Source organism: Blennius ocellaris (assembly GCF_963422515.1).
Source record: "Blennius ocellaris genome assembly, chromosome: 8".
In the NCBI taxonomy this organism is placed as follows: domain Eukaryota; kingdom Metazoa; phylum Chordata; class Actinopteri; order Blenniiformes; family Blenniidae; genus Blennius; species Blennius ocellaris.
In genome coordinates this window covers 13,359,266-13,379,783 of record NC_137657.1, presented here as the reverse complement: position 1 = coordinate 13,379,783, position 20,518 = coordinate 13,359,266, and the positions used below count along the sequence as shown (strand labels likewise).

The 20,518-nt window shown below is 43.1% G+C and overlaps 1 protein-coding gene across 2 annotated transcripts in view; it reads right to left on the bottom strand.

Annotated features, from left to right (window-relative positions):
- The window catches only part of ddr1 (discoidin domain receptor tyrosine kinase 1), a 53,769-nt gene extending 41,327 nt beyond the window's left edge, over window positions 1–12,442 (bottom strand). For both annotated transcript variants that reach the window (XM_080501454.1, XM_080501455.1), the window contains exon 1: window positions 12,089–12,442. The gene's annotated coding sequence lies outside the window, so the exon portion shown is untranslated. The remainder of the gene's footprint in view (window positions 1–12,088) is intronic.
- Between the last annotated feature and the right edge of the window lie 8,076 nt (window positions 12,443–20,518).

The following is a 20,518-nucleotide window of genomic DNA, read 5'->3' as shown; positions in this document are numbered from 1 at the left end:
GTCCCACAAGGCTCTGTTCACAATGATGTGGTCATCAGGGTGGGATGTGACTAATGGACATCAAGTACTATGTCTTTCTGCGATTCTTCCAGTCTCTCTCTATCGCTGTTCAATCTGCAGGTGACACTGTGACACTCTAAGCTCAGTGGCCACTTCCCTCTGAGAAAATCCTGTTCGAAGCCTCTCAGTAGCAAGGTACTATTGGTCGTTAGGCGCCGTCTTGGTCTCATGGTGTCAAAATGTGAACAGTATGATGAGCCGGACTGTTTAAATACCAATTCTAAATGAACCTGGAACTTTACTGGACCATTCATGGATCAAACACCTGTGGTGAATTTTGCCATTAAGCTCCTTGTTAGAGCAAGTTGTGCAGAAACTACTGAAACACTGAATAATTAGATGCGTGCGTTCAAAAGTTCAGAAAAGGTCACATTGAATCCACCTGTCCAGGTTACAGTGCATTTTGGGTTCATCCAGGAATTTCCCCTGAAAGCCAGATATCCCAAACTTTTTTCTTTTTTTTTGTGAGCAGTGAAAGAAACAGTATGAAGAAAACAGCCTTCTTAGAAGGAAAAAATCTGCAGAGTATCAAACCCAGAGGTGCGTGTCCGTCTGCCTTGACTAATTGGGGTGAGCAGAGAGCAGAGAAGGAAAAAAGACTGTGCACAGAAACAAACAATAAAATGGGGCAGGTGGGTGAGGTCAGTCACTGCAGATTAGGAGTGCGCAGCTGCAGAGAGGGAGAAATGTGCAGAAAGGTACATAGAGAGAAAGGACTGATGGGGGGGGGGTGGGGGGGGTGAGGGAGGACCTGGGTTAATGGTGTGTGATAGTGAAATATGAATGCATGAAGAGTGAAAGAAAAAGCACAAAAGGAGAGTTGTTCGGGGCATTATGTAAGGTTGTATTGCATCATAAGTGATGGTTCAGGATCATCTGAGCCAGCCCAAGCTTTATCAGAAAGTAAAGTTTCAAACCAATTCTCAGTAGTAGAGAGCATATCTGCCAACTGATCCTGAACTGGAAGTTGCTTCCACTGGAGAGAAATCTGACAGTAGAAGGCTCTGCCAGCCATTTCTCTTTTGGATACTCAATGCAGCACAAAATGGTAATATAAGGTCTTAAATATATGATGGAGCCCAGAGCCTAACAGCTTTGTAAGTCAGATTTAGAATTCTACTCATGATTTTATGTGGGACCAATGAAAGGAGACCAATATGATCTGTCTTACTCACTCCTGTGAGCACTCAAGCTGATAAATTTTGGATCAACGAGAGAAAAATCAACTGTTAAGGGACACTATAGCAATAAGAAATCCCAATTTTCAAGCCTTGAGATAACAAATACACAGACCGTTTTTTCAGCTGTACTATAATCTTGTTAATATTTTAACAACATTGTGCACATAAAATAAGGCAGCCCTGGAACCTTTCCTTATATATCTTTTAAAAGACACATTCTGGGCAAAAATGAAAGCAAAGAAGCAAAAAAAAAGAATAAAAAATTGTAATGAATGATGAAGAAAAGCCACTCAGTGTAATATTTGGTTTGAAAGTAAGTTTCTGAGGCATCAAAGGCCGAAAACAATTAATTAATTTTTCTAGAACGTAGAAGCCAACAGGAAATCCAAGGCTTTTGAAGAGTAAAGTCCCCTCACAATACCAAAGTTGACATTTGAATCCCTCTCTGCTGTGTATCAGGCTCTTAGAGCAATGCGCTGAAGCTCCCAACAAAGTCTGACATAATCACTTCACTCACATTCTCTCAAACACTTTGAGAAGGTGCTATATAATCTATTCGCCAGTTGGTTATGTGCTGAAAGTTTGACAAGCCGAGCTGTTTTCATGTGCCTTCACAGATAAAGATAACTGGAGATCATCTGCATGACAATGAAGAGTTATTGAGTGCTTTCCTATAGAGGAAGGAAACTTATTTGGTCTTCCACTTGGAAATATGTTGGCTAACATTTATATCGGTCTTTAAAATCATCAACAAATGAACAAATACCAAGTCAAGGAGTGACTGGTGCTGTTAATCAAGGTGCTGGTCGAGCATTGGTCATCAAGCAGAAGCTCTGTGAGTCACATATTCATCTACACACGGAAGTGTCACTCATCACTGTGGAATCTGGTGTTGCTGAGTCTTGTAGAGGAAGCAGGAGGAAACAACAGATGAATCACTCGAGAGTGAGGAAAAGACCGTTCCAGCAGCTGAGTCAAAAAACAAATTAAACAGCAGCAACAAGAGAAGGAGAAAGTAAAGCAAGGTGGCTGAAGGATGACCGAACGGGATGTTGAATCATTATAAAGACGGAGGTTGTTAAAGAAAAACATGTCCCAGGAACAGTTTAGTGGCGCTCAGCACTGACTCAGTCATGAGGACAGCTTAGCTTTTACCTCGAAACCCAATTCGAAGCCCACCATCTTGAAGGCAGAGACACTGCAGGGTGGAATCATAAAACTGTGATGTGCAACAGCAGCGCTCCCAACAAATCTAATTTACAAGCTCACCAGTTTAAGACAGAGTATAAGCGGAAAGACCAGAATGAACATAATGAAACAAACATCATGAAGTAAGGGTTATTTATATGCGGCTTCAAAGATGGCGCTTAAGAGTGAAATTTCCATCGATTATATTCCTCTTGTTTATTTTCTACTTGGACGTAGACCCACTTCATTCCTTACCCCGAACTTGCTGCAGCATTGCATGGCCGACAGAGACAAATGGTGATTAGAACCATTTGCTCTCGCTAATAAGAATTCCTTCATCAACAGAAACCTTACTATACTGCAAGTCTGAGCAGGCAACAAAGCACAACAATATGTTCACAGCCAGAAACCCATTTAGTGTGGGAGTTGAGAAGGAGCAGAAATATTTTACTTCTTCGTGTTTAGGTCAGTCTTCATTGCAGACAGAGCCTATATTTTTTAACCAACGTCATATACATACAACATGTGTGAAATACACCCTGTAACCATAAATCCAGGACTACAAAGCCTTTGAAAGTATCAAACAAGAAAAGAAAAACACATTGGAAAAACTCAGTTAATTAAGATGTGGACAGTCTTCTATTCCTACAGTTGCATACTATATATGTTTGTAGTGATTTTCTTGTCAAGCTAGACTCTTTATAGGCATGTCCAACAGAAAACTGACGTGTTATAAAAAAAGCATGTGTCTTTATTGGTCAGTGACGGCCTGAAGGATAAATGATCCCAAATCTGACACTGGTTCACATGAAGACACAGGGAGGATATGACACACACCAAAAAGTGACTGAACAAACTTAAAGACGCATGATTAAAAACAATATAATCATAATTAATGGGGGCTTTAAACACTGATGGATTAGTGTCAATGGCTTTTTCCATCATGCTGCTTGCTCCAGCGAAAACCTGCCAACTGTCCGCCTTCACAGTATTTTGATCTTCTCTTGATGCCAGATTCTGCAGAAAAGTGCCATTCCCTCAAAATTATAGAATTTGTAGATTGTGTTTGTGAGATTACTGTTGCTGGTTCCAGCTTCACTTGCATTCAGAAGGACTATTTTATGCAAAGCCATTTTACCAACTTTGTTCAGAGGCATTCACTAATTACCTGCTGTTACTGCTGAATGTGACATTTGGCTCCATTAGTAGGTGCCAATAAAAACGTGGTTTTTACACATCACTATATATGTTAATGTCAACCTGTTCTAATAGCTCGTGGGTGATAATCATTGGAATTCCGCAATTTCCTTTTCAGTTTTAGCGTTCTTAGCAGACATATTGCCATCGTCTGAGGGCGGATTTCTCAATGCATTAACCAACCTTATTTTACATAGTTGCATAAGTTATCATCTCAATTTGTCTGGGTGGTTCAGGGATGTTTTTTGTCGTGCGACACAGTCTGAACACAGCTTTTCACAGATTATTTAGAAGATTTTAAAGAAGTATGTTTGATGTAAGGCTTCTAGAAAAATAACTTGCACAAACACTGAGCACACAAGCTCATAGTGACCTTAAATCCTGACACTGAGAAAAAACAAAATATTTTCAATTGCCAATATTTTCTTCAAGCATTTTGCCTCGTCTACGAAATGAAAACACTTGAGAAAGAAGGAAATACTGCACTAAAATGAGGACATATTGCTGTAATGTAAACATAAGTCTATAGAGTTTCTGCAGACCACAAAGTCTCACAACACTGTCATTATTTCACTCGTAGTTTAACATTTGACAGCTGACATGTCTGCCTTTTGTGCCAATCAAAAGTTTGTGAAATATATACAAAGAGTAAGTTTGTACGTTCACATTTTGTCAGTCATTACATAAGTAAGTAAACACAAATGGAAGCAGAAAGCCTGTAATCAGGTAGGATTAAAACATCCCCTCCGGCTACAGACCTGCTGTACAAGCACAATATTTAGTCTGGACCAATTTTTTAATTATAGCCCATCACCATGCTCTAATATTATGGGATCTGCAAAGGCAATCAAAGGGAAATAAGCCTGATCACAAACACACAAACAGTAACGACACAAAACTGGGGAGTGGCGGATTGCTTGTACAAAATGTTCAGCAATAACTTCAGAACAGCCCAAATTAAACTTGAGAAGATGTTCTGGAAAGCTGAAATATGAAAAAAAAAAAAACCAAGAACAGAGAGCGCAACAAAAAACGAGCACATAAAAACAGCGAATGCCTTGTTAGCACTTCTGGCAGCCAATCTGACTTCCAGTGAGTCGACTGATTAGTAGCTGCATCGTGTGAATCAAAGAGCAACGTACTTTTGCTGTGCACGCCAAGGAAAAACACCAGGAGAAAGTGAGCGACGAATCCCTGTGGGAAACTGCCAGTGACTGACAGTAACTGGAACGCTGTTTTGTGTCTCGGGGCTTGAATCTCCGTACGTGTCAGCACATGAGGGTGAACCGGCTTCAGCTCTGGTTTCTGGATGGAAGCCATCTGCAATGAGCAGGGCTGCTTTTCAGTTTCAGGTGAACGGGAGGTAATGAATCACGAGTCCGTCGCACCTCCTCTAAAAGTGAAAGCCAAGTTATCCGCTGCCTGAAAGTGAACCTTCAGCACTACAGTGACGAAAGCGCCTGAGTTTGACCTCAGTTTGGAGAGTGGGTGTAAAACCATAATGAGAGTCGTGCAGGTATGAGGTAACGGGAGCATGTTAATATGGCAGCAGCGTGGCGGGGTCTATTAGGATCTGTGGTTCCAGTTTGACACACAAGCCACTTCAGGGGCCGCAGTGTGATGGCCAGCCGCAGCCCAATTCCCCGAATTCAATTTGCACAGTCTCACTGCCACCTGTCAGAGAACAAGTGTGAAGCGGAGAGGCGGCTGGGTGAAAGAGGGGCGAAACAGGAGAGGCATGTGACAGCACAGTGCGAGTCTCACAATGGGCAGAGAGAAAACAGCCGCAGACTGAAACACCGACGGACCGACGGAAGAATGCCACGAAGGAAAATTCCCAGCAGCGATCGGAACAAACAGAATATGACCGATGGAGCGAGCGTGAGACAAAGGCAACTCTGCCCACAGGAGGCCGAGAATTATTCATTCACGGAGCCGTGATTGGAAGAGAATGAGAGGGAGAGAAAGAAGTGGAGGGGGGGGACAAGAGAGGGAGGGAGAGAGGGACTGTGGGGAGAAACGGCAGAGAGAAGACTGAGAGATCAGGTCAAACAGGAATGAATTCTGCCAGACTCAGCATTTTGAGTCAGAGTGAGAAAAACAGTGCGGCCTCACCCTGCCCTCCAACAGATGTCTCATTCTCATTCCTAATGAATGGTAGCTGAGGGGAAGCAAAACTCTTTCAGAAACTTTAAGGCAGCTCAATGTTTAGGTGCTGCAGCAGGTGAAAGGAATACTAGACTCGCACCAAAACATCCAAAAATGTGTTGAGACCTGGTTGATATAAAGTCTGAGCTTCGCTAAAAGTCGAGCCTGTGTCTTTCTCTCTTCTCCATTAAAAGCCCCAGGCAGAGGCTGATACCTCTATCACAGTTGCAGCCGTCCTCCTCCTCCTCCTCCTCCTCCTCCCTCTCAGCAGGAAAAAGCCTCCTAAAAAGAGCTAAATTACACATCATACAACAGTTTCCTGACGCTAATGTTCCCCTCCAAACTCCTCGCAGCGAAAGACAGACACGTCCAGCCGACTCAATGGGGACGTCGCTGGCGCTCATATCTATCATGTGCAGAGACGACATATTGAAAACGAAGGTAACATTTGATGTTCGACACGTTTTGGGTTGTTTTTTTTACTCCCCGTGTTGCAACATGGGTTCAAAAGCTCTGACTTTGCCGGGAGCCATGGGTAATTATTAGCGGTGTACTGAGCCACAGGAGGCCCGGTGTGCGCTGGCAGCTCAGGGTAAAACACCAGCACAGTCTGAGGGTTTGAACGGAGATGAAAAAAAGAAAAAGTAGAAAAAAGAAAACTGAAGGAGAAACAGAGCACGAGCTGGCTTTTAAGTTTGGTTCCATCTTTTATAAGTTTCATCTTCTTTATCCAGGAGAGAGAAAACTTCTTCTACCAGAAGTCAGTGAAGCATGCGGGCGCGTATAACACGATCCACAAGCTGCTTTAAGCTCTTTGGATTCAGCATTGTCCAGTTCTAACTAGTCCAATAACTTAACAATGCAAAATTTACAGGGTAGGAACATTTACAGGAACCTTTCAAGGTGTCAGAACAGAACCAAGTCGAACGACATGAAGTCACCTGCATGAACAAAAGTTGAAGATGCAAAAAAAGAACAAATATTTGGAAAAAAAAAGGAGTTTATAGGAAATATAGAGCTCTGCTCGTTTCTGCTTCAGGTGAACTAAGATTCTATTATCATAACACACTCAAATCTCCACCAGACCGGTCAATGACTGAGTTGCATCATCGGTAATGAGGGCACCAAGCTTTCATAAAGAAATGTTAGTAAAAAAAGGCAAAACCAAACAGTTTATTCTGTATATCAAGTGACGATGTAATAATGGATTAAATTAAGATGCGATTAGCTACAACGTTACCGGAACCGATCTGAAGCAATTACTAAGGGGATTAGAAATTCCAACAGCATTAAAATAGTAGAAAGAAACAGCATTCACTCATATTTCAAGTAATAAAGTAAAAAAAAAAAAAAAGGGGGGGGGAGGGGGTAACTATAAATTGATGTAGTTATTAGCAGTTGGTCTTCTTCAAGCAAGGAAAATACTTCTGTGCTTCATGTGAGATTGCATGTTCTTCCTGTGCTTGTGTGTGTGCGTGTGTGCGTGCGTGCGTGCGTGTGTGTTTACTGAAAACGAAGCACTCCTGTTTCCTTCCACAGTCCAAAAATAAATTTGAGGTAAATTGGTGCCTCTAAATTGCCCATAATTGTTAGTGTGTGTGTGTCTGCAAGGTCATCAACTGGTGACCTGCTTTCCTGTTTTGACCTTTTGCAACCTCACGTTGGACCAAACAATATTGAGGGGCGGATCGATGGAAACTAAAAAGTCATAAAAAAAACTAAAAACTAAAACTAAAATAGTGTATATTATTGCATAGTGGTCAGTCTGTGTTGTTACTGTGATGATGTGTGCTGCTCTACCACGTCTGCTTCCTATTCTTTCTACCTCTTTTAAAGTTATCCTACCATAAAAAAAAAAATAAAAAAAATCTTTCAAATACACTTCCCATGAAAGGTACCACTTCTGAACAGAGAAGAAACCAATACATGAAAACAAGACCATTACCACTCGTTTTCTCAAATTTCCAACCCGTAGTTGCTTAAATCGTTCACAACAAAGTCGATATGTTTACAAACAAACGACAATGTGCACCATCAACCTGCCGCAAGGGTTTCTGGGATATGGAAAATGGCGTTACGGCAGCTCCAGCAAAAATAACAATTAACCGATGCAGTGCGGGGAAAAAAAGCCAGACTTTCCTCAAAGAAAGTCTTCAATCCACGAGAATAGTCTTAAATGTTGATCGTTGGGATTTTTCCGTTTGCATATTGAGATCTATCAAGTCCACAAACAGCTTGTGTGCACACAATGCCTCGGGAATGTTTGGGATTTTTTTATGGCCGCCCGGATGTCACCAAACTCAGGGATGTTCTGTGAATGACGAAGTATTAGAGACGTACATCAACAACTGAAACCAGGTCCTAAATTTAAAGATTTTTCCAATGTGGATTGTGGTACAGTGACTTTAACCCTCCTCCCTGAAAGTTGTATTTTGACAGCAGGAGCCCCACCAAGCCATTAATCTGTGAATGTTTTAATAAGAGCATTGAATTATTTCATGAATTGTGTATTCCAGTTGACAGATTTGACTTTCAGAAGGTAGTACTTGTCATCTTTTAATTCTCTGTACATCATTGCACGCTGATATTGACCTGTATCACAGACATGCATGTAAACAAATGCATTTATCCACAAGGTTGAACCATGTTCATAGGCGTACAAATTAAAACACACAAACCTGACTTACTCTGATAAGTGTCACATTCTTTCAAGGATTAAGTCATGTTGTCTCCCCAGATATCTAACCAGGGCACCTTTAATAGAAAGAGCAAACAGATAAATAAGGAGACCGGCGGGGATGATGGGAGAAGTGAGGCCAAGGGTAAGATGGATGAGCGGTGGAGGCGGAGGGACGAAACATCTAGTGCCGCTTCAAAGGGAATGGAAAGATAGAAGATGAAGAATCTGTGCGCCTTGTTGGGTGTCGAGTCAGAGACAGATTGACTGAATGATCAATTAGAGCATCACAAGTATGTTTGGTGTCAAGGATGGATGGAGGGACAGGGAGTGACATGACGAATGAAGGAAGAGAAAGCTTTTTTTTTTTTTTTTAAAAGGCTGGACTTTAAAGATGCAGATTTATGAAGGGGACATCAAAAAAGACTCGAAAATCCACTGACAAGTGAAGTGCAAGAACACCCTACATCCCGCTTTGAAGTGTCACCACCCATTACACGATTAATTTGTTTGCCTGACAGTCCTGTCGAGCTCGCCCGGCATGTGACCACACAAACGGCAAATGCAATTGAAAAGTCCAGCTGTCTAGACTTGACGGGAAATTGGTTTAGGAAAACGGGGGGGGGACAGTGGAGTCCTGCCTTCAATTGGTTTCATTTCCCATTAAAAGGAGACAGAGGAGAAAGGAGGCAAGCGACCGTTTTGTGTCTGTGGCCTGAAATTAGTTCTTTCACTGGACTTCCCACTCGGTCTGTCGGGAGCCAATTACGGGCAAACTCAAGACCTGATACATCATTTCCGTGAAGGAAATCTCAATAAAAAAAGACGGTTCTGGATTGAAGCGCCATTATCGTCATCGTGCTCTTTATGCTGTTAACTAGCCGCATTAGCCACAGCGCCATAAAGATCAGGCAACTGTGCCAGAGCCGCAGTTTCGTCGCCGTGGTCGATCAGCCTCCTCTTAAGTTTGCTGCTGTCCGCCTGCAAGAATTCTCTTCAGGAAAGTCAACGAGCACAAACAAATAGACACAAACGTGTGGTCACGACTCAAACAATGTGCCACACAGAGGAGAAGGGACTGAGGTCAATGATCAACCAGTTCTCCAGCTCATACACTCCAAACTCGGCTTTGCTTCTGTAAATGCTTTCACAAGGAGAATAAAAAAAAACATTTTTCTCACCTTTCACATAAAAATAACAGCCAACTTATTCAGAAGACGTTTGTGGCAGAGCAACGCAACGACAATATTCATCAGGCACCGTGTGAGAGATGACTTAATCCTGCTGGCAGTCATGTTTATGCAATTAAGGTCATTTACCACGATGGCAAACAAAAAAGTAATCAATGAATAAAAACTTTTCTCAAAGTGCTGAGTGAATGTGAGCGAGCCGATACTCACATAACAGTTCGATGCAGTGGTTTATGATTCTCCGGCTCGTCTGCCGGACTGCACAGCTGATAAAAAAAAGCAGATATGTGGGTCCAGTGGCTCTCATGGGACGTTGTGGGAAAATTAGCAGCCAGATGCCCATTAGTCAGGGATCCAGGCAGACATGTGCGTGCCGTGAGGGACTGTGCATCAATAACCAAGGGCTCCTCCTCACTTTATGCCCCGGCCTTTGCAACGGAGGCAGCGAGGGAGGAACGGTGGACAGAGAAAAAGGCATTTTATTGCCTCTATCCATTGGCGAATTGCACAAGCACCCCCACCTCCTCCTCCAAACAGTTTAACAATACTACACTCCAAATTGCCTGCTCAGTCTCCTGGCCGAGAAACTTGCGTGTAACGATTTTTTTTTTTGTGTGTGTGCATGGTGGGAAAGGTGACTGCCCGCTGCACTGCACACCCACTGAAGACCATTGTTAACTCCTCCATCAGGACGCCTCCGCCTCCCTGGGAGCAGCACAAAGGCACACACAAACACACAGGAACAAGCTTGGCAACAGAAACACATGACCCCCCCCCATTTTCATTCCACTCCTTCAGTCTCTTCCAATACCAAAGTAAGGAAAAAGGAAATCTAGAACAAGCCATTTCTCAACACAGCCTTCGATAACTGCACCTGCATCCTGTTCTCAGAAAAGAGTAACATAATTTGTGACACCTCATGAATGATTTACCCTTGAATTCCTTCTTTTTTTTTTACCCATAATGAGACTGGAGCTGACATGGCGAGCGTCTCGTTATCAGTGGGTCGATCTGCGCTCCTCCTGCAATGTGTTGAAGTGTCCCTGGCTAAGATACTGAACCCAAAGTATGCATGGCAGCCTTCATCGGTGGAATGAATGTGTGCACGTGAGTGTGTGTGTGCGTGGATGTTTGACCAGGACTTGACAGTGTGACGCATATACAAACAGTCCAAATGTGGTGAAAATGCACTTTATGATTGAAGTCAATTTAACCATACACAGACATAAATCAATATCCTGTTTTAAGTATAAACACCCTTGTAGATTATCCCCAGGGTTTGAAATGTTTTCTGTATCAACACAGCTCCTCCTCCTCCTCCTCCTCCTCCTCCTCCTCCTCCCAGGGTGGATTCCAGGTGACTGATTAGCTCCCTGGTGGAGGGCCACCTCATTGGGGGGCCAGAGGTGAGTGAAACCAGAGCTGACAGTCCTGCTGGAGGTCACCTGCGACCAGCTGGATGCGTTGGAGGTTAGATGGTGAACGTACTGAGCCATTCACCAGGACTGGTGGAGAGTTATGGCTCAGGTCCCACAGGGAAGGCATATTGAACATGTGATGTTTGGTTGAAAAGGGCTTTTGCAGCAGTTGTGAGGCCAAGCTCAGACGGGAGTTAGTATGTTCTCTCCCTGTGAGCCAGCCTAACTCTGTGACTCTAGCTGGTGAGAATGTGTGCGAGTCCATCTCTATATATGCACATTGTTTTTCAATGTGATGAACTGGTCAGCTCCTCCGCCTCTGGAGGCTGAAAGTTGGATGGAGCGGTTAAAAAGATGGACGGATGCTCTGTGGAGGAAGTTAAGCAAACAATGAGATTAACAGACTGTGAGAAGAGGACTGACTAGTGACCACTCAACCAAACGCGTGTAACTTTTTTCTTTTTTTAAACGGAGAGAGTTTAATCATTGGTGAAGCTGGAGGAAAATAAAGTCCAAACTGAATTGGAACGTGTGACAAAATCACGACCCTGGATAATGTTTTCCCCGCATCAGAGGGGGGGGGGGGGGGGGTTGAACCCACATTTAGCGCGATGTGGAGCAGCGCAGTTTGCAGATATAAGTGCAGCCCATGATGTACACTGTCAGAGCATTTCAGCCACGCAGTCAATAAATACCGCAACGTGTCCGCCGCACAGGACGTGCGGCGGAAGCGGAGCGCAACGTTCTATGCGCTCCACATGCGCTCCCCGAGAGTCCGTGGCCGGCGTCCAGACCAGCGCCCGGAGTTCACGCCGAGACACGGAGACGCCAAGCCGCGGAGACACACACACACACACACACACACACACACACACACACACACACACACACACACACAGACAGCTGGAAATATCCGCTGCAATATTATTATTATAGACGCTTATTATGGTGTAAGGCGCTCGGAAAGGCAACGCGCAGCGGGGGGTCGTGGGGGGGTGAGACAAACACAAGTTTGTCACTTAGACTTACCTAAAAAGAACAGGGGGAGAAGTGAGCTCCAGACAGCGGTCCGAAAACTTTACGGTGAACTGTGTATTTACCGAGCTGTGTCCTCAACAAACACGCGTCAAGTCGAATAATCCCCCAAAAAAAGCTCCTGAGCTCCGGAGGAGTTGCTGCGTTCAGGGGTTCGACTTCAAATAATAATAATAATAATAAAAACAAAAAAACCTCAGAAAAAAATAGAGAAACACTGCGCACCGGCAGAAAACGCACCGACTTCTTTTTTTTTATTATTATTATTATTAGCAGGAAGAGTATTAAAGTTGACCAGGAGGGGGAATGAGACGGTGACGGATCCCCGTGTCTCTGCTTCACCCACGGCTCCTGCCTCCTGCTCAGTCCGGCTCCGCGGCTCCTCCGCCGGGCCAGCGGGCGCCACCAGGTGCTCATTTACATAACTGCACCGGCTGCGTCCAATCACAGCCGCCGGTAAGGTGTCTGATTAAATATTCCAGCAGGCCCATTCGTCCAATCAGATACCGACTCGGGCGGGACCTGTAAACTGTAAAATATATAATACCAAAAAAAAAAAAAAAAAAAAGATCCAATGTGAGGACTTTTGAGTGCAGTAGGAGAGTTTCTCAGCAAAAAGACAATGGGGGACATGACATGTGATACATGTGATACAGCACCGGGCAACATGGTTTCACCTTGTTAAAAATGTTCTGTTTCGAATGTTTGACAGTATAAAGTCCTTCAATAAACTGCTCTACCTCCAAGCATCTGGCCAGGGTCGTTTAATGTAGGCCCACAGCACTCTGCCTGGGTATTTACCTCTGAAGCAAACTTTATTACAGAGTATTGGTGGTGTAACTGTATACCATTACTGGCCCCGGGCTATAATGACTCAGATTGAAGGGTTTGCAGTAAAACACTGCTGTCACCAGGGCAGTTGTTGATAGGGGACATCGAGGAAAAAAGCAGGGAAAAGAGAGAGGGGGGGGGGGGATTCATATTTAAACTGATTCACATATGTGTATGTTTATGCAGAATAACATTACAAAAAAGACTGAACGAGTCAGACTGAAAACAGGCAGTGGAAAAGTCAAGGTTGCGTGCTGCTACTTGCCCGCCTGGCTGAGGGGAGGGAAACTTTAGCAGGCGCTCAATCAGCAGCCAGGGACAATAAAGGTCATTTAACGCACTCTGAGCTCCACCTTGGATAAACAGGGAAGAAACAGGGAAAACACTGATATACTCTCTGCTCTTGTAACGCCCGTGTTAGTGTTTAAACTTGTACTTTTTGGCTCAGTGAGGTCTTAAAAGGAGGTTGCTTTGAGGGTAAATTAAATGTTTTGATCCAAAAGCAGCACACTCTCACCCTGCAAAACTTTTGAGTTTCTGAACAAGTGCTTTGTTTTTTTACTCAACTATGTTTGTTTAACAGCTATCATCAGTTTTCCCACTAAACATTTGATATAAAAAAAATTTGCTTTTTGTGTTGATGCTGCTGTGTCTGATCGCACTTTTTCATAAATTACCTAAGGTGAAAGCAGCACTGATGATCCCCCCCCACTCCTGTCACATTGTCTAAATTGTACTCAATTACAAGTAAAAGCAACAAAAAAAAACTCTTTTCAAACATTGCTTCGATTATCAGCTATTTTTTTTTTAGCAGCCTTTAACATTGGTTATGCTACTGACATTTCATGAACAGTAGACATTCAATTGCATTTTCCAATATGGAACTATTTCATTGCACATTTTTCAGTTTGGTTTCGAGAACAAATGTAAATATTAAACAGCTGCAGAATGTGAATGTGCCAAGAAAACTATTTAATTAGCCTGAAGTGAGGAACGCATTTGTATTCACAACATCAACTTCTATAAATTACATGCTATTAAAAAAATTTTTTTAAAAAGTGATAAGAACTCAAATCCACCCTGACAACAAACTATCTAGTATTTTAATTAGATTGTCAGTCCATCCAACATCCATGTTTTTATACAGCTTTATCCATCTTGAGGTTGTGATCGGCTGAAGCTGAGACCATCCGACTGGTGGACGAGGATTCCGACAGGAAATTAAGTCTCCATTTAACCCCAGATGCATGTTTTTGCATGAACAAGGAGAACATGCAAACTCTGTCTACACAGGAAGGCCCGCCCTGCACAGCCTTAAACCTGGGATTTTCTCGCTCTGGCGAGAGCATTCACCACCACACAGCCCCCATTCTCCGTCGACTAAATGAATTTTTGCTCTTTTCGTGTGTTTTTTTTTTTTTTACTTCCATTAATGCCACCTTTCCTGCAGCCCACCCCCTCTCTTGCCTCGTTACCTTCCCTCACCCCTCTCTCCGTCTCTCTCCAGCTCACTATGTGTTTATAAAGGCTTGAGCTGGACTTTCATCTGGCCCGGCCTCATTCACTCTGCATACGATTAACATTCTCTCATCGCTTTTCAATTCAGAGCTGAACCAAACCAAAACACTCCACTTTCTCTGTGGCTAATGTTTACACTTTTCTTCTTATCTCTTTGCATGCAGCATGACCTTACAAGCCAAGTTTTCTTTTAGTTTTAGCCACAGTATTATCATAACTTATTCATTTCTGTGCTCCTCTGGAGTCTCTCTCTCTCACGCGCACACACACACACACACACGCAAACTTTTCTTGCTAAACTTTGTTTTTCAGTGAAGCTAAGCAAACAAAAAAAAGGGGTGGTGCAGTTTATCTGAAATTACAGGGATACTGCAGAAATTGCCGTTAATATTTGAAAGTTATTATCCATGGCATCACCGGCGCAGCATTAACTGATTCATGAAAATGATCCTGCTGATGAGTGCAGTAATTCTCAGCTCTTGTTATTTCACTCCCCAGAGCCTCTCCCTTCTCGTTTGAGCTCTCTCCGCTGAGCACATCGTCAAACTGGCTCTGCTTTGTTCGTTGTCCAGGCAACTGCAAATCCCTTGGCAGAAATTATGACCTTTTTCAGCATTATTTCCTTTGTACCCCACCGTACCGCCTCTCCTCTATTCCTTTTGTGTCTCACTTTCTCTGGGCCCTTTCTCATATTTTGTCTTGCACCATTATTTTTCTTCCTCTCCAAAACCTGCTCAGTTCCTTCTGCTGAGTTTTGGATTGTTGTCACTATAACCCCCCCCCCCTTTCTCCCCCTTTAGCTACTTCTTTACTTGCTTTGAGTGAAAGCCAGTGGAGCATAAAAAGCAGGTCTGATCCTGTGAGGAATTCACACAGTGAGAGATGAGAGAGAGAGAGAGAGAGAGAGAGAGAGAGAGAGAGAGAGAGAGAGAGAGAGAGAGAGAGAGAGAGAGCGAGAGCGAGAGAGAAAGTGAAAAGGTGAAAAGATATAGTTACCTGAAACAACATTGGTCTGTCAAAAAGAAGAAAGGGCTTTTAACTGAGGAAAAAAAAAGCATGGTTAAAGTTTAAGTCTTTATTTTATTTTTGAAAAGCACGATTGCATTCAGTTGAGAATCAACATTTTCCATCGAGAAGTGTTGACTGCTGATCTGTCGCCAGAGTCGTTGTGAATATACAGCAGGAATTTATCACCCCTCTGACATCACTTTGGTCCAAAAACACAAACATCTGAATTAGAAATGGAAGCTTTCAATACAAAGGCATTTCAGGGGGCAACACACACACACACACACACACACACACACACACACACACACACACACACACACACACACACACACACACACACACACACACACACACACACACACACACACACACACACACACACACACACACTATATCTCAGGCAGCCTGTCCACCCCCTGTTGTGGTCTGACAGCTGTGCAAGGCTGCGAGATTCAGACAACACAGATCAGTTGCAGAATGTGAAGCTTGCAGTATGTTGGGAACCGGCGTAAAACCACATACCAGGCATTCTACCCACTGAAACATCTCTGCCAGTGGCTTTTCACTGGAAATATTGAAATACCAGTAAATGTCTACAATTTGCTATGGTCGACATGCTGAGACCTAAAGGTCGTTTTACAGGAAAATCAAATTTACACATGCATGCGTGACCTCAGGTCAGCATTGAAACATGTTTGTGTGTGAGAGTGTTTGTATAAATGTTCGCCTCCTCAGGAGATCCTGTGTTTCCCCCGATGTCTGTTTACTGTGCTCTGTCAGTATCAGTGTCGCAGGCCCCCGGGCAAGTTGTATCTGACCGGCCTCTGGAGAGGATCTGGGGGTGTCGGAGGTGTCAGGGGTCACAGGGTCAACGTCAGCTCCAGGAGGGGGGGGGGGGGGTGGTTTCCTGGATGAGGGTCTAACAGTGTGCATCACAGACTTCTGAACCCTGTCTTCAGGTGTGTGGAGAGGAGAACAATCATATCAGTTCCTCTCACTTCTTACTCAGTCCTCTGACTCTTTTGTCCTTCAGTTGTTCCTTGCTGTTGTTGTGCAAACATCCGAGACAAAAACTGGTTGGTTCTTTGTGTTAAACCTGGATAAATAAACATTGGTCATTGACGTTACTGACATGTCCGAAGCCGTGGATAGGTTAGTAAAACCTGGTATCTGCTTAGACTCACCTGCTCATCTGTGATTAACCAGAACGTTATCTGACAAAATCCTGAAACTGAGAATAATAGATCCTTTTTAGTATATTTCTGTATCTCTAAAACCACATGCTGCTTTCCAGCCCCCCTGTGGTGCTCACCAGATTATCTGTAAATAAAATAAATCTTTTTATTGCTATTTTTTGAGTGTGAGGAGACAAATCCATCCATCTATCTTCTATCTTTCCGGTGACTATGGGCAAAGTCGTTTGTAAACCAAAATATGCATCACATGTTCTTTGGCTGCTTCTGAATGTTTTATTTCCAAATGAATAATTGTCTTCAGGAAAAAAATAAAGCTTCCTTCAACGTGGACAGACTGATTTCACTGTCAATTATAGAGATAAAGATTATGCTGAGAGCACTGAATGGCTAAAAATGCTAAACCCACCAAAATGAACAAAATAAATCTGCTACAAAAGCTGAATCAGCTGAAACACAAACATCTGAAATGGTATCTCTGTCTATGATTCTTACTTTTAGTATTCTAAAGTTTCATAAATGCAACTTTAACTACAGTTTTGTGATATAAACAAGTTTACCAGCTGTTGTATCTTCATCTTCAAATGGAATTAATTTGGTGGTAATTTGGCAAAAGCACCTCTTTTGATCATATCCATTGCAAACACCAATTACTAAATAATTCTCTATATTCTGTGACACAGTAGAGGCTACAGCTAGTCACCTTACTGCTAATAGCTAATTAATTAATATTGCATCATTCGTCAACTATCACACAACGCAAACTAGCAAGGTGTTGTCAGGCTTATCGTTCTGATAAGGGAAGAAAACATTCCACTTAATGTTGCCATACACAGTAATGTTTTGAGATGATAATGAATACCTTTTCCATAATTCATTCTTGTACATTAAATTATTGAGGTATTTGATTTAACACCCCAAACATAACATTTATGAAGTCACAGGTCAGGAGGTCACCATAGTAAGCTGAACATATTATCCAGGGACTTTAAATGTCTATTAGATATTTATGACAATCCTTCCAGTTGGCTCTGAGATATATATCACACTGTCTGACTACATTATTGCAAGATAACAATAGAAAAACAGTCTCATAACACAGCCATAATCCCTCTTCTTGTGTTCAAACTTTGTGGTTTTGATGATGTTATAGGTTAAATGTATTATTTATTCAAGCTTTAAGGCTTTTGTGAAGGCAAATCTCTGCACACTCATCAAAAAGGGCTTTTTTATCTGATCAGTTATTCGGGCTGGCAGCGGCACGTCTGAGAGATATCCAGCCGTCTGCTGGCTAAATCCAGTGCTGCCTGCAGTGTCCTTGTAATGGTGCAGCTGGATGTGTGTGAAGTGTGATGAGCTCAGTGTTGTCGGGGCAGTTAGGGGGGTGGTGGGGGTATTGGAAGGGGGGGGGGGTGTCAGGGTGGAGAGGGTGTGTTTCCAGATGACCCCTCACACAGTCAGGAGTCTCTGGAGTCCCTCTCAGCTGTAGTGTTGCACTTGTGCCTGGAGGTGGAGGAGGGGGCGGCTTGCACACTCTTTTTGGGAGTCATGTTTCTACCCCCCCCCCCCCCCCCCCCCCCCCCCACCCCCACACACACACACACACACACACACACCACCACCACCACCCCTCCTTCAGAAATCCCCTTCTGTTCATCTGTACACACACATCTAACAGTGTGCAGGACTAAAGCCTCTGCTGTGGCATTTGGAAGGCTTTTCTACAACTGTTGCCCTCTGTTCAAACCGTCACTGCAGCCCCTGTTGGATTTCACTTCCCTTTTCTCTCTCAACACCCCAGCCCCCCCCCCCCCCCCCCCCCCCCCCCACCACCACCACCTCCGTCCTCTCCTCACCTGTCTGAACCAGCCACTGAATGAACAGCCTACTGTTTTCTCTCTCTCTCTCTCTCTGTCTCTCTCTCTCTCTCTCTCTCCCTCTCCTCAAGTCCCTCTCCTCTTGCATTAAATGAAACCATTTGTTGACGTGGGGATCTTCTTCGCCTGGCACTCCACCCTGTTGTCTTTACCAATTGCATGTTTTGGCCTCTTGCAGGATTCAGCTCAAACAGTAGTTTATCTCAAACATCCATGTCATGTTCCCAGAGACTGTGTGAGAAGACTTATGTATAATTCTAGCTATCCTTTAATTATTCTAATTAATATTCAAATTGGCCATAGCCTAAAGGGAGAGACGAGACTCGGCTAATTCACAGCAGCCATTTTCAACGAAACGCCAGAGGTCTTCACCAACTCCAGTCTGATTTAATTCCCTGTCCCCGGGTGTCATCTATGTCTTTAAATGCTATTGGGGAAGTAACAAAGTAACAAACAACGTGACAACTATCAGCACCATCATACATAAAGGAGAACGGGGCTGGTTTGTTGGATAGGATGTTTCGCAGATTAGAGTGATAATACAACTGGTATCTGTTCCAAAGAGTTCTAATGATAAAAAACACATATTATCATGAATAACAATCACTAAAGTAAATGCAAGAAAACAGTTGCTGTTACAAAGTATAAGACTAATGTTACAACTATTATTGAAACTAGCAGTGATAGTAATGACGATAAAAGTACAATCTTCATCATTTTGACATCATTATTTGTCTATGCTGATGTACATATGCCTATGCAATATATTCATATACATATAGGCCAACATGTACACCAACACAATGCTAGTGGGGCAGGATGGGGTAGTAAATACCAAGGGACAATATTCAAGTATTGTATTTATTCTATTATATTTATGTATTTCTCCGATGCATCTTGTATTAAACTCCCAAGCTCCGCTTTCAAACTTTCAGACATGCTGTTTTCTTTCAGTGAGAGTGAATGTTTTGTGGAACTAAAAGGGGCCAGAAACAGGATGGTAGGAGGGCTGGTGACATGGGTAAGGGATGGGGAGAAGAAGAAGCCAGCGGGAGGTGTGTGTTTGGGGAGGGGGGGGGGCATTGGAGGGGTGCGAATGAGTGTCATTGCAATGCAGTGAGAGGTGGTGCTAAAAATATCTATTGACACGTAGGCTCCGGCTCACAAACAGGGTCACAGACAGACAAACACACAAGCCAGTAACCAGAGAGAGGTCTCATTCATGCATCACCAGGCAGAGTAACACACACGCACACGCACGCACACACACACACACTAACACAGACCGGACATTTGAAGCTGGTTTACATCATAACGTTTTTTTTTGAGGGACATAGTTGCAAAATATGTGGGGAATTATTCTTTTCTTTTTCTGATCAAAATAAATATGGAGAAATACTGTTTTTTTTAAGCACATATACTAAACTACTTTCAGTAATCTGATTACTTTCAATGTAACTCATAACAAGTGAGAGAGAGGGAGAGAGAGAGAGACTATGAAGTCCCATAGGAGATCAAAGGCATATCTGGGCTATAAAAGGCAGTGCTTTAAAAATGTTCATTGTTCGTCCATCCTTGGCGTCTTGTAGTTTTCAACTCCTGACTAGTGAACCCCCTGCAAATCAAGAATTGTTCAAATTTTGGGGGATTTTTCTTGGATTTCACTCGAACAACTGACTGCAACGATGAATTCATCCATCACTCTCGCTGCAGCCAGGACGACCAACTCCCAAAACATACAGGTGAGATAAGTTAATAAAATTTTTAGGATTTGAAGATTTAGATTTGAATAATTGCCTGGAAATGCAACTTATTACTGCCATATCAGTTGTCGACAGAACGTAGATCAGTATTACTGTAATTGTCGGTGTAGCCGTCGACTATCAGCTTCACTACATCATGTTCGACGGCCTCACGGGTCGAGGCGTTGCAAAGAAACGACAGAAGAGTGTGAATATAGTGGTGAAATCAGACATTGTAAAGAATAGACGCCG